Raw genomic sequence first — 17,472 nt, forward strand, 5'->3', positions numbered from 1 at the left:
TAGCAGAGCTCCCAGCAAGTTTCAAGCCATGTAAGGCTTGTTTTAGGATTTTGCAAAAAAAATTCAAAGCTATTAAGTCTTTGTATATTGCTGACCTAGCGTGTTTACTTTCAAGACTACACCTCTTGGTAAACACCTTTTTGTGCTTTGACCTCTGGCAGAAGTTGAACTACCTTCCTCCACCCCACCCCACCCCCCCATTTTGTTTTCTGTCATACAGATTGTGAAATGACCTGTTCAAATACATTTTAGTGCCCTGCTGCTTCTTGGAAAGTGGTTTTATTTTCCTGTAGCCCAGATTCTGCTGTCCTCTAGGTAGGCCAAACTAGACATCATGGAAGCAAACCTGTGTGTCAAAATCGCATACCCTCCAACATTTGTCTGATGAAAATGGAGACATTAGATTCTGCATCAGGAAGCTTCTCCCATGTTTGATCTCCTGCACACATACATGTCATATACACATGTACATCTGTCACCTTGAGCCATCCTCACAGGATTGTTTTAAAGAAAAAATGTGTGAGGGAAGGGATTGTGTACAACACCTTCAAGAGATAAATGGAATGAAGTAACGTTTTAGCTGTAAGCTCCCTTGAGTCCCTGCCAGGGAAAAAGATGAGTAATAATAATAATAATAATAATAATAATAATAATAATAATAGAAACTGTGAAAATGTTCAGGAACATACCAGAGAGTAAATTCTATTGAACTCAGTAGGACTTAGTTCTGAGTAAAAATGCTTAGAATTGCAGTGTAAGGCTGCACAGTCTTTACTCAGTTACTTGCGAGTAAGCACCAGATTCGGAAAGAAGTAGACTCCACCATGGGAGCAGGGCCGGGAGAGCATTAGAGTCCTGTCTAAGTTGCATGGGATCAATTCCAATCTGTTACTTCTGAGGATGTGGGCAGGCTGGTTGGATGAATGAAACTGACCACCTGTCTCCTCGATCCTTGCCCATCTTGGGTCATAAAAGCTAGCAGGAAAGGTCTGGGCGATGGGCTCCACCGGGTGGTGAATGATTCCCTCTGTGAGGAGTCTTCCCAGACCCACTGAAAGAAGCAGTTATTAAACTGGCCACTTTGGACTCGGCCACCATTGCCAGCTATTGTCCAGTCTCAAATCTTACATTCCTGGGCAAGGTGATTGAATCGGCGGTTGCTGAACAGCTCCAGGCACACCTGGAGGATGCAGACCATTTGGATTCCTTCCAGTTGGGATTCAGGTGTCGTCATGGGACTGAAACTGTTTTGGTCGCGCTGGTCAATGATCCCCAGTCAGCTAGGGGAAAAGGTGAAAGCTGTTTCCTAGTTCTGCTGAATCTCTCAGCGGCTTTTGATACCGTGGTATCCTTCTGGACCGGCTAGAGGGGTTGGAAGCTGGGGGCACTGTTTTATAGTGGTTCTGCTCCTTTTTCCTTGGTCATGTCCGGGAAGTGGTGTTGAGAGATGAGTGTTCAGACCCCTGGGCTCTCACTTGTGGGGTGCCTCAGGACTCTCCCCCATGCTTTTCAACATCTATATGAAGCTATTGGGAGAGATCATCAGGGGGTTTGGGCTGGGTGTTCACCAGTATATGGATGATACCCAGCTCTATCTCTCTTTCAAATCAGAACCAGTGAAGGTAGTGAATGTCCTGTGTGAGTGTCTGCGGGTGGTTGGAGACTAAAGGATTGAGGTTGAATCCTGACAAGACAGAAGTAATGTTTTGGGGGAACAGCGGGGGGGACGGGACTCCCTAGTTTTGAATGGGATAACTGTGCTCCTAAAGGACCAGGTGCACAGCCTGGGAGTTATTTTTGAATCAGAGCTGTCCATGGAGGCACAGGTCAATTCTGTGTCCAGGGCAGCTGGATACCAGCTCCATCAGGTATGCAGGCTGAGATCCTACCTTCCTGTGGACTGTCTCACCAGAGTGGTGCATGCTCTAGTTATCTCTCGCTTGGACTACTGCAATGTGCTCTTTGTGGGGCTACCTTTGAAGGTGACTCAGAAACAACAACTAATCCAGAATGCGGCAGCTAGACTGGTGACTGGGAGTGGCCACCGAGACCACATAAAACTGGTCCTAAATGATCTTCTCTGGCTTCCAGTATGTTTCTGAGCACAGTTCAAGGTGTTGGCACTAAACTTTAAAGCTCTAAATGGCCTCAGCCCAGTATACCTGAAGCAATATCTCCACCCCGATCATTTAGCCTGGACACTGAAGTCTTCCTCTGAGGGTCTTCCCTCAGTGCAAGAAGTGAACTTACAGGGAACCAGGCAGAGGGCCTTCTCGGTAGTGGCACCCTCTCTGTGCAATGCCTTACCTTCAGATGTCAAGGAGATGAAGAACTACATAACTTTTAGAAGACATCTGAAGGCAGCCCTATATCGGGAAGTTTTACATGCTGTAAGCCATCCAGAGTGGCTGGGGAAACCCAGCCAGATGGGCAGGGTATAAATAATAAAATTATTATTGTTATTACTCCACAGAGGAGGGTTCATATGTTCATTGTTTTCCGAAGATGTTTCCAGTTGCGCTGTTTGCTATATATCTATATCTATATCTATATCTATATATCTATATATATCTATATCTATATCTATATATAGATATATATATATGCCTGTCTGTCTGTCTGTCTGTCTGTCTGTCTGTCTGTCTGTCTATCCATCCATCCATCCATCCATCCAGGTTTGGCTAACTCTTGGCCCACCAGATGTTGCTGGACTTCAGCTACCATTATCCCTCACTACTGTGTGGATCTTATGGGACTGGAATCCAACAACATATGGAGCCTGTCACGTTGGCTACCCCCTGTTCTAGACAATCTGGAAAGGCCAGTCCTGTAAAATATTCAGTTCACGATTAATGTGACATCACTTTGAATCTCACTGAGCCCTGACATGTTAGACGTCTTTTGTGTTTTGCAGAGATAAAGTTTCACATCAGGTGCATCTGAACCTGGGCTGCATCCAGACAGGCAGATAACCTTGGCATTTAGCATGTTCCCTTTTTAATAAATGGAAATGGCCTTTTGTTTACTAGAGGGAGGGGGGGCTACATTTAAGAGGTCACCTATTAGCTGCATTTTTGCTAGCTGTCTGAAACCCAGCTCTACTGTCTATTAAACTCAACCCACTATGTAAACATTCTTGTGTTGTTCCTGGTCTCTACAGTGGCCAGGGGAGATCAGGTTTCACCTGCCTGCACATCTTCAAGCAATTAGAGCTATTAGCTTGAAGCTGTTTCACATTCAAGGTCCATGGTGACATTCAAGTCCACAAGACGGCTGAGGGTAAAAATAAAAGTAATAACAAACCTCCTTGGGAATACAGCCTGGTCACCACTCTTTTGTGTACACTTCTTAATAAATGCAACTGGAGGTTCAGGCAAAATGATTACTGCCAAGAACAGTATCTAACCTCAGTCACACGCTAGAGAAAATAAGGATAGTCACCTTGCATTCTGATCATGATAATTATTTATTTCTTTGGAATGGTGTAAGATTAGCCTTGTTATGGACTGCATTCTCAGCATGCAGACTTTGTAGTTTGCCTCTTGATTTACCAGAGAATTTTTGCTCAGTGTTTACATTGCGCAGCTAGCTGCTTCAGGTAAAGGCTTCGCTTCCAATGACATTCAGCCCCCAGGTTTAGTGAGTTCCAGCGGCAAGTCTTGAAAGCTGTTATTTTTAAAAAAGGTTGAAGCAGATTAGTGGTGACCTTAAAAGATTAAACTAGTACAGTTTAAAGATAAATAATCAGCCTTTAGCTCATTAGATAGCTACATAAGCATGACAGAAGGTGACTTTCTTATAACAGTTTTAGAATCCAGGATGCATTTTTCTTTTTAATATTTACAATTGGGGCGCGAACTGCTCAAAAAGGTGGGTTTTGCTCTGTCTTTTGGTTCATATAGCTTTCCACCCCAGAAAGCACATTGTAACTGATTGCAACACTTTAAATTGTTTCAGTGCATCTTCGAATCCACTGTTTTTCTGTTGGTTTATTATGCAGAAAAGGCTAATTTTAAAAGCTATGCCTGCTGCAAGAGAAGATCTTCCTTTGCTGTCCCGGAGGGTGTTCTTAATCAGAAATAACCACAGGCTAAATTATAATGTGGAATTCTGCTGCCCTTTAACCTAACACTGCCTGCTCATTCGGTGTTTGTTAACAAACATCTCTAAGTACAAAATTGTTTGAGAATTACTTTTTCATTATATTCAGCAACTTCAATTAAAGTAAGAGGCTTATACAGAAGGGGGAGGAATTAAAAATGTATGGATTTTCCTCAAGAAAGTTTTAGTGATCATTTCCACATAAGCATTTTCTCCTCTGGTATTTAACTGTCTCGGGGATAGTCCAATTTAAGTAATATCCAATAACAAAGTAGAGTCTTTTAACAATGTAGAGAGAGAACCCAGCAGCTAATCAGATTGCCAACCAATTTTAAAGAAGTGGCGCTCTTAAGGGCCTGGAAACATAAATGGGTGGCATTTCCAAGCGATTTCACAATTAATGAGTACTACAGTCTCATTATGGCTACCGTATAAGGGGTGCAATCCAGAGATATTTAACGGTGTCTTAAGTCCCACTAGAATCAGTGGGCACTAAAGCGTGCTTAACTGTGTATCGGATCTCAGCCTAAGTTTCTACAGATAAACTAATCCATAACACCTACAGCAGGAAAGAGAAGCAACACACATACTGTGCATTTAAAGAAGAAGAAAATTAATAATAATAAAAAAATGTTTGGCCTACATAATTGAGAAGCCTAATTAAAAGATTAACTGGTGAGCTAAAGGTGAGAACTGCTGAGTTAGTAAAGGCTTTTTACAAGAAACCCTCAATTTCCTCCACTTTGCATGCCAGGAGCAGAAAGCTTGTAGTGCTTAGAGAGAAGGTGAGGCCTCTTTAAAGCAGATCTTTCCCATTCTCTCTCTCTCTCTCTCTCTCTCTCTCTCTCTCTCTCTCTCTCTCTCTCTCTCCTCCCATCACCACTTTGCCTAGTCTTTCTGTTTCTATGATCTGCCTTTTGAACGGTTTTTGTGGCTGATCAGTTCCACCTAATATGTCTCTTGATTTCTGCTATTGTAATACTCAGACGACATGCTGTTCTCTTCATTTTTATAAGCTTTAGATGCTCCTGCCTGTCATACTCTGGCGGTTTATCTTCAGCGTCTGGATTTGCTTTCAGACTTGCATGTCTATCAAGCTGCTGTTGCTTTGAATGTGAGATCAAAAGAAGATGAATTCCAGTGTAAAAAAGGGGGGGGGGGAATCCCCTTGTATGAAGAAAAGATTGCGTCCTGTGTAAACATCCCATTGACAGCTCCCAATGAGTTATTTTAGCTGAGCATTAGCACCCAGAATGACAGACAGTCCGAGAGTTTGTGCTAAATAACAAATATCAGTGGTTGTAGCACATTGACACAACAGCAATACATTTTCTTTAAAATGGGGGGGGGGTCCCCCTGTTCTTTCCCTCCCTGTCTTTTTTTTTTTCCTTTAGAAAAAAGACTTGCTGAATATGGTTGTTCCGCTGTTCGTCTCTTTGCCAACTGCCTTCAAAATACCAAACCCAGTATACTTTCATTGACAGTATCTCTGCCCCCCCCCTTACGTCAAAAGACATGACTTTTGATAATTAAGGCTGAGGGTGGGGGAAGAGGGCTGGTGGTGTTGAAGGGAAGGGAGTTTACTTAGTCATCTGGACTTAAATAGGTAGTTTGTTTTAGTGATTGAAAGGAAACCAAGAAAGAGAATGCATCTGTGGAACATATTGAATGCACACTCCTGAGATCTTAGATTCAAAAGTCTAATTTATTTTAAATGGGCCGGGGGGGGGCGTGTTATGAAGGAATTTGAATAATTGCTGTGAAGTCTGGCCAACCTTAACAGACATTTATTGACATAAGCGCGTGGGTACCACAAAGAGTGTGAAAAACAAGCTTTCCAAAACTTATGTACAAATAAAGAATTTGCCTAGCTGCATAGCTAAGATGCATTTGCTGCTGTTTCGTTGAGTTTTACACACACACACACACACACACACACACACATATGTATGTATATGTATATATGATTTCTGCACGTCAGCCAGCTGCTTTAATAGGGTAGAATTAATATAATTTTTTTGGAGTGTTAAACACAACTTTGAAATTACCTGCAAGCTCCAGCTGATCTATCAGCTTTGCAGATGGGGGGGGGGGAGGAATTGCTTAAATTCTTGTGGTTTCTTTGTCATTTCATAAAAGCAGACGTTGCTACTGTGGAGGCAAGCCTCCCGTTGTTGCCTACAAAGGGCAGTGCTCCAGTGTGTTTTCCCTTCAGTGTGTGCTTCAGCTGCACAGCACTTCCTGTTTATTCAAACATCTTTTTACCATTCTTCAACCCCCTGCTTCAGAGAAACAGCCAGAATACATCTTCAGCAAGGAGACGGCAAACTAGAGACAGACAGTAAGAGTGCTCTGTTAAACTCTCCATATTCTCTGTTTAAATGCTGGGGGGGGGGGGTGTACAACATGTAGCTATGGTGAACTTTTAACTTGCTATATCGCTTGTAGAGGCATTCTTTTGCTCCAGGAAAATTTAATTGCTGAGGCTTGAGAGCAAAATAAGATGATTCACGTTGTTTACTGCCTTGTTGGGCAGGAAAACAAGACGAAATGGGAGCTGCCTTCTGCTAACTCACCCCCCCCCTCCTTTGGGGTGCTCTGTTTTTCAAATGTGTTTCTCAAGAAGTCCTGTGCTGACTGTTGTTTGAGGAGGGACGGCTTTCGCCTAGAGCGTGTGTAAGTTTGTGATGTGTTTTGTCTGTGTGTTGTCCTGTTACTGGCTTAAGTTTAGAAGGAATGGCAGCGAGGAAAGGGAGGGGCAGGAGGGAGTTTGAGGAGGGTCTGCGTCTTTAGAAATGCCGTTCCCTTGTGGTTGCCTTTCCGTTTGTTCATATTTGAACAAATCAAACGATAAAGAAAAATCAGGCTGCTGAGATGAGCAATGGGTGTTATCTCTGTGGTATGACTGCTGTCTAGACTTCTAGTGCTACAGGAAGATTTGAGGGAAGAAAAAAGAGAGCGGACTGGTGTGTAAAAATAGGTGTTAACTTTAACGCCAGAGATTTTTCTTCAGATTTTCAGGGTCTGTAATATTTATGACACCTGGCTCAGTCCGGAGGTAATGCTGCTTAATATCTGTAGCTAGTGCTGTAACACATGTTCCGTGCCTCTCCTTTTTGTTCACGTGGCTTAATAAATTGTGTAGGTTTGAGGGGTGGGGGGTTGCGTTGTTTGTTTGGAATTTGTACTGTGTCCAGGAAGGTCCACCAACACAGATATCTAACTTTTTGTCCAATCACTTGAAGCAGTCGTTGTCATATCCACGAAGCACAAGAGGGCATGAAGAATGCATAGTCTGAATAAGCATCCTCAGAGAGGCTCTTGGGGGGGGGGGGGGAGGAACAAAAACCTCTATGAGGTCTGTTCCACGTTGAGACTTTTAAGAACAGAAACATATATTTTGACCAACTGCACGTGCCACAAACGTTTTAAGAATATGCATGCTTGTGGAAAAACTCCTTTTTTTCTTTTCTTTTCTTTTTGCAATATTCCGAAGTATGCAGTGGGGAAAACAACAATATTTTGCAGCTGCCTCGGGGACAATTTGTTTAACAGCAAGATTAACTGCATAGGGAAGATGGAAAGAGTGACTAAAGTTATTTACTCAGATGTCAGTGTAGGTGCAGGCCAGCAAAACCCACTGTGGGAAAAGTGGTCTGCTGCCTTTCTTGGTATCTCAGTCTATTGGATGACCATCAGATTTCCCAGCTCACTGGTTTTGTTTTTTCTGGATGGCCGGCTTGATTATTTATCAGAAGGGAAAGGGAGTAGCTCAAGCAAACAAACATGTGGCCAAACTCTTGTTTTCTTTGTGGCTTAATAAAAGATACATGGAAAATAATAAGAGCATTGTTTTTCTCCCATTTTTAATAAGGGGAAATTGTGTATCATTTTAAAGGGGGGGGGGAGAGAGGAGGAAGCTTAAAGTGAGTCAACAGTTTTGTGTGTTCTGTGCCTTCAACTTTCTGAAAACTCAAACAGTTCCCAGCCGAAAATTAATCTGTTGCTTTGTATATCCTATCAGTGGAGTGCCAACCTCATGGGACTTAGATTGGATTTATCATAATTATGCTTACTTCTCCACCTCCATGGAAAATGTCGTTTGCTTTTCCTTTTAACACATCAGCTAGGTGCTTGCCTAAATGAGAAGTACTTGCAATCTTGTGGAAGGATGGATGCTGACTTTGGAGCAAAATATTGACAGCGCAGTTATGCTGTCACCCCTATTGGCTGCTAAGTGTTTGCGGTGAGCGTGTGGAGTTTGCGCCCATGTTAAATCTATTACAGGCGCCCCTTTCTTTTTTAACACTGTTCTTGTGAATCTCATTGTGTACAGTGCACTGTTCCTTAATGATAGCTCAGGAGAATGTTAAGTAGTTTTTTTCTGTGAGGAAAAAAACACCCTGTGAACTAAATTACTTTCAAGAAAGAAAACATTATATATATATATCCCCCAAGTCCTGTTGTATATTTTGGTTGATTTCACTGAATTACAAAGAACTGACAGGCACATGAAAGGAATTTCACATTGGGTGGGCAGGTACAAATTTAATAGATGGACTTGCTTTCAAAATCTCTCCTGGTCTCTTGGAATTGCCCGTCAGTTTCAATGGATGTATTAGATCACCTTGTCTATAATTTTAAGTGACTGGCTGCTGTACTTCTGTTCCGTTATCTAGGTTAAAGGTCATGCTCTCTTCCGGGGATCTGGATTGGGTTCACACACAAAAACAAAACAAAACAAAACATGGAGCAGGACAAGGAAAGGGAAAGTTCTGCTGTTTCAGTGTCCTGCATGCTTGGGACAATTTAGGAAGCTCAAAAGGTGTTCTAAGCCAGTCTATTAATCCATATATAGCTATGCAAAAATGCTTCAAGAGGTTTTAATAGCACATGGTACTTTCCTTCCCATCCATCTACCAGCCTCTGGCAGTTTAAGATTTCAGACAGTGTAGACCAGTTCATACATGTAAACCAGCTTTTCTTTTTAACCATTTAGTGCTGTAAAAGCCACCTACTGAATGCAGAAATGACAATGAGCTCCCTCCATGTACACATTCAGGTTGTTGTTGTTGTTGTTTAGTCGTTTAGTCGTGTCCGACTCTTTGTGACCCCATGGACCAGAGCACATTCAGGTTAAATACTAGCAAAATCTCGTGTGTGTGTGTCCCTAACCTTTCTTTGTATGATTGCTGTTTTATATTCCTAATTTATTTGTGGGCTTTTTTTGAAATTTCTCCTATTTCTATAATACTGTTTCTGAGATGAGGTGACAAGAGCTGCATAGCTATACTCAAGGTGTATATGCACCTGTATGAGTATATTATCAGCTTAGCAGTCTTTATGCCCAGTGTGTCAATATCTCACCAATAAAAATATGCATGAGGAACTTATTTCTTGTGTGGGAAAAGTATGACTTCTCATTTGATTTATATTCTGCCCTTCCTCCTGAAGGAGCCAAGGGTGGCAGGTTTAAAACATTTCAAAACAAACAAAAAAGAAGTAAGTTCTTATCAACGAGTGATCTCTAAGTTGCCAGGAACAGTATTTTTCAGCCGTCATATGCCTGGGTAAGTAGACTTGAGGTGGGACTTGTAGACCAGAAGTCTCTAGGCAAACGTTGGAGGGTCTGCACTGAAATGGGAGAAAAGAGCTGGTTGTTTCAGGGAAGCCTAGTCATTCTGAAAGCATTTGTGTTGGCTTTCATGAGGAACCTTCTCTAGTGTTTCAAGGCACATCACTACATATCTAGTGTAGGCTCTAGTCTGCCTAGTCTCCATGTGTCACCCAACGTCTTCCCTGTCATTGTGTCACAGTACTGTTTTCTCAGCGACACATCAGGAACGTATAAAGAGCACAGCCAGAGCAGACCGAAGGTCCATAGAGCATCTAAAGCTATCTAGGAGCCATCGCTATCTGTTGTGGTAGTATATTTCTGCTCTGAATCTAATGCTTATTAGTTTCATCAGATGATCCCAATCTCTAATTTTGGATGGGGAAACACTGCTCTGTCCACTTTTTATAAACCTCTGTCATATCTTCCTCCCCACCTCTCCCCTTAGTCCCACCCACAGCCCAGCTTCTCTCCAGAAGCTTTCTTCTTCTACTGCTTTATGACAGTTGCTAAATGGAGCTAATGAAATAGGAAAGAGTTGCCCTTACACTAGTTGCACCCTATTCCCATCACTTCCATGCTTTTATTATAGAGCACTGATTATGGAGAACATAGGAAGCTGCCTTCTACTGAGTCAGAATTTTGGTCCATCTAGCTCAGTGTTCCCTACTCTGACTGACAGCAGCTCTTTAAGTGTTCCAGAGAGGAACCTTTCTCTTTTTTTTTTTTTATAAATTTTTTTATTGCGTTTCTTTCCATAGTTTTGTACATTGCAAACACATACAATAAATACAAGAAACATTTTTTCTTTTTTAACAATACAAAAAGCACAGAAAAAAGAAAGAAAAAGAAAGAATTAGACATGTTTGGACTTCCCCACCCCTTCCGGATCTGCGTTCTTTAAATTAACCATGTCAGCAATTTGTTACCTTATTTCATACTTCAATGTACCTTTCAATTGTTATGTATCCAAAATCAATATATTATCTCTCAGTTTTTATACCTTTAAAATAAACATAACATATTCAATTCAATTTGTCTCCTTCTCTCTTTTATCACTTATTTTACCATTTACTTAATCATAATTGCTAAAGCATAACATTTCCTGATCGTGCACTATCTTAAGATTCATACAGTTTGTAATATTTTTGCAAATAGTCTTTGAATTTTTTCCAGTCCCCCTCAATTATCTCCTGATCCAAATCTCGGATTCTGCCGGTCAGTTCAGCTATCTCCATGTAGTTCATCAACTGCGTCTGCCATTCCTCCAGCGTGGGCAAATCTTGTGTCTTCCAACTCTTTGCGATAAGTATTCTTGCTGCTGTGCTGGCGTACAAAAACAAAGTTCTGTCCTTCTTTGACATTTTCTGGTCCACCATACCCAGCAGGAAGGCCTCTGGTTTCTTGGGAAAGGTATACCTAAATACCTTTTTCAATTCATTATAAATCATTTCCCAGAAGGCCTTCACTTTTGGGCAGGTCCACCAGAGATGAAAAAAAGTCCCCTCTGCCTCCTTACACTTCCAACATTTGTTGTCAGACAGGTGGTGAATCTTAGCTAGCTTGACTGGGGTCATGTACCACCGGTATATCATTTTCATAATGTTTTCCTTCAGGGCACTACATGCCGTGAATTTCATTCCGGTGTTCCATAACCTTTCCCAGTCTTCAAACATAATGTTATGTCCAACATCCTGTGCCCATTTTATCATGGCAGATTTAACTGTCTCATCCTGTGTATTCCATTTAAGCAGCAAGTTATACATTTTCGAAAGTGTCTTAGTTTTTGATTCTAACAATTCCGTCTCTAATTTCGATTTTTCCACCTGGAAACCCACTTTTTTGTCCATTTTAAAAACCTCTTGAATTTGAGCATAATGTAACCAATCTCGCACCTTGTTTTTTAGCTTATCCTGACTCTGCAACTTCCAGTTATCTCCAATTTTTTCAATTAATTCCCAATATTTCGGCCAATAGGCCTCCATATTGGGTCTTTTTCGGGCCTTGGAGAGAGAGGAACCTTTCTCAGCCCTACCTGAAGCCACCAGGAATAGAACCTTCTGTGTGGAAGGAAGTGTTCTACCATTGAGCTACAGTCCTTCTCTTTTTGTGTGTTTGAATGAAATATTGATGGGAATACATATTAGGTAAAGAGAATACCTATAATAAGGTAGGAAAGCTGAGATCCTGTGTATAGGAAGGTCATTTATTACATTACAGATTTTAGTATACTGTAATCCCGGCACATGTGCTTACTTAAATTTGCTGTTTTTGCTGTTGTTTTGCTATATATAAAAGCTTCTCCCCTCAGGAGACGTCCTAATTTGGTCCTGCCCCACACCCATATGCCTGCTTATGGATTAAGACCCACCCCACACTCTGTTTAAGTTCCAGGGGACTATTGGTCACTGGGATTCAAGCCAATGGTCCCAGCAACTTTGGCAGTTATTTTTGTGTCTCTTATATAGCCTTTCTATGAACTTTGCAAGTTCCTTTTTTTTTTTTTTTTTTTGCTTTGTGCCACTTGTTGATATTTTGGTCACCCTCTTCCTCTCCCCATAGTTTGATTACCTTCTTTATCTTGATCGCTTTCCCCTATCCTCCCAATAGGTTTCTTTTTTTTTTTCTTTCCTTTGGTACGGTACCTCCTTATTCTTAGCCCCCCCCCCATGGCGGATGACCAGTAACTTATGAGAACAGTTGTCGTGTGGCGCGGGGAGAGAGACAGCTGGCCGTGAGACCCTACGGAAGATAATAGATCTAGGACTTGGAAAGTCTATAAGGCACCACCGTGTGAGAGCGGAGGGGACTACATCGGAAGGAATCTACGGGAAGAACAGAGAAAGCCAGCAGGGGTTTTCAGTGACTGCCAGGGGAGGGAGAGTTTTTCAATATGAAAAAGGGGGTGGGAACACCATCAGAAAGGAGGCCATCTAGACAAGAAGATGGGAAGGAGGGGAGGGAAATCAAGGACTATGACAGCTTAATGGTTGAGATAAGGAAGGAATTTAAGCATAATGAGCAATATATTGAAAGAAAACTACTGGAAGTACAAGATACGTTGGACAAAAGATTGGAGGGGGTGGTGGGAGAATTAACAGGAAAAGTTAAAGATCTATCGGTAAGAGCCAAGGTGCTTGAGGACTCAATGAAAAGGGTGCAAAAAGACACGAAGGATAATAAGAGGGACTTGGACAGGATTAAAGTAGAAGTTAAGGAGATAGGTAAAGTACAGGAAGAATTGTTGGATAGTATGGCAATGACCCAGATGAGACAGAATTCAGCAAACTTGAAATTTAGAGGGATCTCAGAGGAGACAAATGAGAACATAAGACTTAAAATGGTGAAAGAGCTGGCAATCTGGTTAGATAGAAAGGAAGAAGAGATAAGCTACTCGTTGGCAAATATTTTTCGGATAAAAACAAAATCAGCTAAAGCCAGGGGGAAAAGATTGCCAGGGGATGTATTAGTTATGTTCAACTCGATGGATATGAGAAACGAAATACTGAAACAGAATTATAACAAAAGGTTATATATTGGAGGAAATCCAATTATCATATACAAAGAGATTCCTTCGAGATTTCTTCGAAGGAGAGATGCCTACAAAAAATTAACTAACCAACTGAAGAAAAATGGGATCCTATATAGATGGGAATTTCCGGAAGGAATTTCATTCTATTTTAAGGAAAAAAGATTCAAACTGTCCAACCCTTCAGAATTAGAAAAATTTGCAAGAAGATATGAGAAAGAACTCGGAAAGATGGTGGGGGAGGAGGAGGAGGGTGAACGATCGGGGAGCGGGGACAGAGGCGGAGAGAGTGGAGAAGGAGAGAGAGAGACAAATTCAGGAGAAGAGAGGGAAGGAGAAGAGATAGACGATAAAAAACAGTAGATTTAATTTAGACTTGTTATCTTATTATTTGCATACAAGTGATGGCTCTAAAAGTTCTGACCTGGAACGTGAACGGACTCAACAATAAAAATAAAAGGAACCAGATTGCGCATATTTTACTAAAAAAGAACCTCGACTTAATCTGCCTACAAGAGACTCACGTAATAAGAAAGCATAAGAGAATTTTAAGCAATAAGAGATTAGGATTGGATTTTGTGGCTTCAGATAGAGTTAAGAAACGAGGAGTGGTTCTATATATAAAGGAAAAACTTGATCCAAAATTACTGTATAAAGATGAACAAGGGAGAATGATTGTAGTACAGATTATGTTTCAAGGAGTAAAGATTATTGTCGTCGGACTATACGCACCTAATGACAGAAAAGCAGTCTTTTTCTCTGAATTAGGTAGTAAATTAACAGAGTGGATGGATCAAAAAATGATAGTGATGGGTGACTTTAATGGGGTGGTGTCACCAAACCTGGATAGATCAACAAGAAAACAAGAGATTAAGGAAGGCAAGTTACCGCGGACTTTTTTTGATTTGGTTGACAATATGGGATTAATTGATGCGTGGAGATTCAAAAACCCTACTGTAAAACAATATACTTTCTTCTCAAATCCTAACCAGAGTTGGGGGAGAATAGATGGTATCTGGATCACTAAGGAATTGATACAGAACTTAATCAAATCTGAAATTCTCCCACAGATTATATCTGATCATAACCCAGTATATTTAGAGTTAAAGGGTAAAGAGGCTAGAGTACTTAGATGGAGAATGAACGAATCTCTATTTAATGATCAAAAGATAGTGATTAGGGCAAAAGAAACAATTGAAGAGTACTTCAAGTGGAATTTAAATAAAGGGACAGCTTTAGAAACGGTTTGGGACGCAGGGAAAGCCGTCATGAGGGGCTTTCTAATCCAGAAAAACAGCCATAAAAGAAAAGAAAAAGAGAAAAAGAAGGAGGAGATTTTAGTACAGTTAATGGAGAATGAAAGACAATTAACTATCAAGCCAGGTGATGAGACTATAAAACAAAATATAAAGTTATTACAAGCCCAATTTTCTATGATAGTAAACCAGGAGATTGAGTGGAAAATTAAAATGTTGAAACAGAAGAGTTTTGAATCTGCTAATAAAATAGGGAAATATCTGGCCTGGCAACTAAGAGAAAGGAAAAAACAAAATATGATCTGTAGGATAAGGGATGGAGACAAGATAGTGGAAGACCCAAATGAAATAAAAAGGTTGTTTCAGAAATACTATAAGGATTTATATAAAAGAGGTAAGGAGACAGGCTATGATATAGAACGCTATCTGAAAGAACATCATTTACAACAGATATCAACCGAAGAAAAAGAATTACTAAATCAGCTGATTACAGAGGAGGAGGTAAGGAAGGCAATATCAAAGATGAAAATTGGTAAAGCGCCGGGGCCAGATGGTCTGTCAGCCAAATATTATAAAGTATTAAGTGATCAAATAAGCCCAATCCTATGTGAAGTGATGAATAATATTTTAAAAGAAGGAAAGACCCCGAACACCTGGAAGGAAGCCTATATTACATTAATTCCTAAAAAAGATGTGGATGCCTTAGAGGTGAAAAACTATAGGCCAATTTCGTTATTAAATAACGACTATAAACTGTTTGCGGATGTAATGGCAGAAAGATTAAAAAAAGTATTAAATAACAGAATCCATAAAGATCAAACAGGCTTCCTTCCAGGGAGACAATTGAAGGACAACGTAAGAAATGTGATAGATATCATTGAATATTTGGAAACCAGAATAGACAAGCAAGCCGCTTTGATTTTCATTGATGCCGAAAAGGCCTTCGATAACGTTTCTTGGTGCTTCCTGACAGAAAATCTAAAAATGATGGGGCTGGGTGAAAGATTTAGAAAAGGTATAGAAGCTATCTATAATGAACAAAAAGCTAAGCTAATAATAAATAATTCGACATCAGAATTTTTTGACATATCTAAAGGGACTAGACAAGGCTGCCCCCTGTCTCCTCTGTTATTTATAACAGTACTTGAAGTACTTACTAAGAGACTGAGAGAGGCAGCGGAAGTGAAAGGGATTAAGGTAGGGACTAAAGAACATAAGATAAAAGCCTTCGCGGATGATATTGTATTAACTCTAGAAGACCCGAAAAATAGTATGAAAGAAGCCTTGCAAAAATTTGAAGAGTTTGGAGCGGTGTCAGGCCTCAAGATTAATAAAAATAAGACTAAAATGTTGACTAAAAATTTAACTAAGGAAGATATTCTAGAACTAGAACAAAAGACAGGAATTATGACAGCAAAGAAAGTGAAATACCTTGGAGTGTGGATATCAACGAAAAATATTAACCTATATAAGGATAATTATGAAGTCACTTGGAAGAATATTAAGAAAGATCTTGAAATCTGGGAGAGATTGAGGTTATCTTTTCTGGGGAGGATAGCGGTTATCAAAATGAATGTTCTCCCCAGAATGTTATTTTTGTTCCAAACCATTCCGGTATTAAAAGGTCTAAAGCAGTGTAAAGAGTGGCAAAGAGCCTTAGCGAGATACATCTGGCAAGGCAAAAGACCACGAATAAAAATGAAAATATTGGTGGACAAAAAAGAAAGAGGGGGATTCTCTCTACCGGATCTAAGTCTATATTATGAAGCGGCGTGTTTATTGTGGCTGAAGGATTGGATAAGATTGGAAAATAGGGACATCTTGGACTTGGAAGGTTTCGATAACAGGTACGGGTGGCACTCGTACCTGTGGTACGAAAAGGTGAAAGTTCATAGAGGCTTTCTAAATCATATCTTTAGGGGACCATTATTCCAAGTATGGGAAAGAAATAAAAATATATTGGAAAGGAAGACACCTTGGTGGATTTCACCAATAGAGGTGTTAACTATAAAAAAAATAAACATGGAAGGGAAGAATGCCACCTATGAAGAATTAACTTGGAAGACAGAGCAAGGGATTAAACTTAGACCATATGAAGAGATCAAAAATCTATTTACAGGGTGGTTGCAATACCACCAAGTAAATGACTTGCTAAAAGAAGACAAAAAGAAAGTAGGATTTGAAGATAAAAAATCTAAATTTAATGTAGAAGTTATAGAAGGTAAGAACAAAACACTGTCAAGGATGTATGATATTTTGCTGGAGTGGTATACAAAAGATGAGGAGGTGAAGGAGGCCATGATTAAGTGGGCGATAGACATTGGATATAACATTGATTTTGAGAGGTGGTTGGAACTATGGAACAAGAATATGAGATTTACGGCATGCACGGCACTAAAGGAAAACCTGTGGAAAATGATCTACAGGTGGTATCACACACCAGTGAAATTAGCGAAGATTTATAAGTTGAAGGAAAAAAGATGCTGGAAATGTAGAGAGGTAGAAGGTGACCTCTACCATATGTGGTGGTCGTGTTGCAAAGTGAGAGGCTTTTGGGAATTGGTTTATAATGAACTTAAAAAAATCTTGAAATATACATTTCCCAAAAAGCCAGAAGCTTTTTTGTTAGGAATGGTTGGTAAAGAAATTAAAAAAGAAGACAAGATCTTGTTTCTATATGCTACGACAGCTGCAAGGATTATGTTAGCACAAAATTGGAAATTAGAAGTAATACCCAATATAAGTGATTGGCAGGTTAAAATGATAAATTATGCTGAGCTTGATAGAATATCAGGAAGATTAAGGGACCAAGACGAACAGAAATTTCAGGATAATTGGAAGAAATATTTAATGTATATGGAATCTAAATCTCAGGTGACACTGGCGGGGTTGAAATAACTCTAACAGCGGGAAAGGCCTATGTGAAAGAGTTAAAAAGTACGCGACAATATAACTTATTCGATACTTACCAA

At 40.2% G+C, this 17,472-nt stretch overlaps 1 protein-coding gene across 25 annotated transcripts in view; it reads left to right on the top strand.

Moving 5' to 3' along the window:
- FOXP1 (forkhead box P1) overlaps positions 1-17,472 on the top strand; it is a 526,973-nt gene that overhangs the window by 335,902 nt on the left and 173,599 nt on the right. The window contains exon 1 of one of the 25 annotated variants that reach the window (XM_028719406.2): positions 6,320-6,442. The exons of 23 other annotated variants lie outside the window; for them this stretch is intronic. The gene's annotated coding sequence lies outside the window, so the exon portion shown is untranslated. Of the gene's footprint in view, positions 1-6,319; positions 6,443-6,756; positions 6,778-17,472 lie in introns of those variants that run through there. One more of the 25 variants, XM_028719407.2, reaches the window with a different exon arrangement.

Source organism: Podarcis muralis, chromosome 2 (genome assembly GCF_964188315.1).
Source record: "Podarcis muralis chromosome 2, rPodMur119.hap1.1, whole genome shotgun sequence".
NCBI classification, from domain to species: Eukaryota; Metazoa; Chordata; class Lepidosauria; order Squamata; family Lacertidae; genus Podarcis; species Podarcis muralis.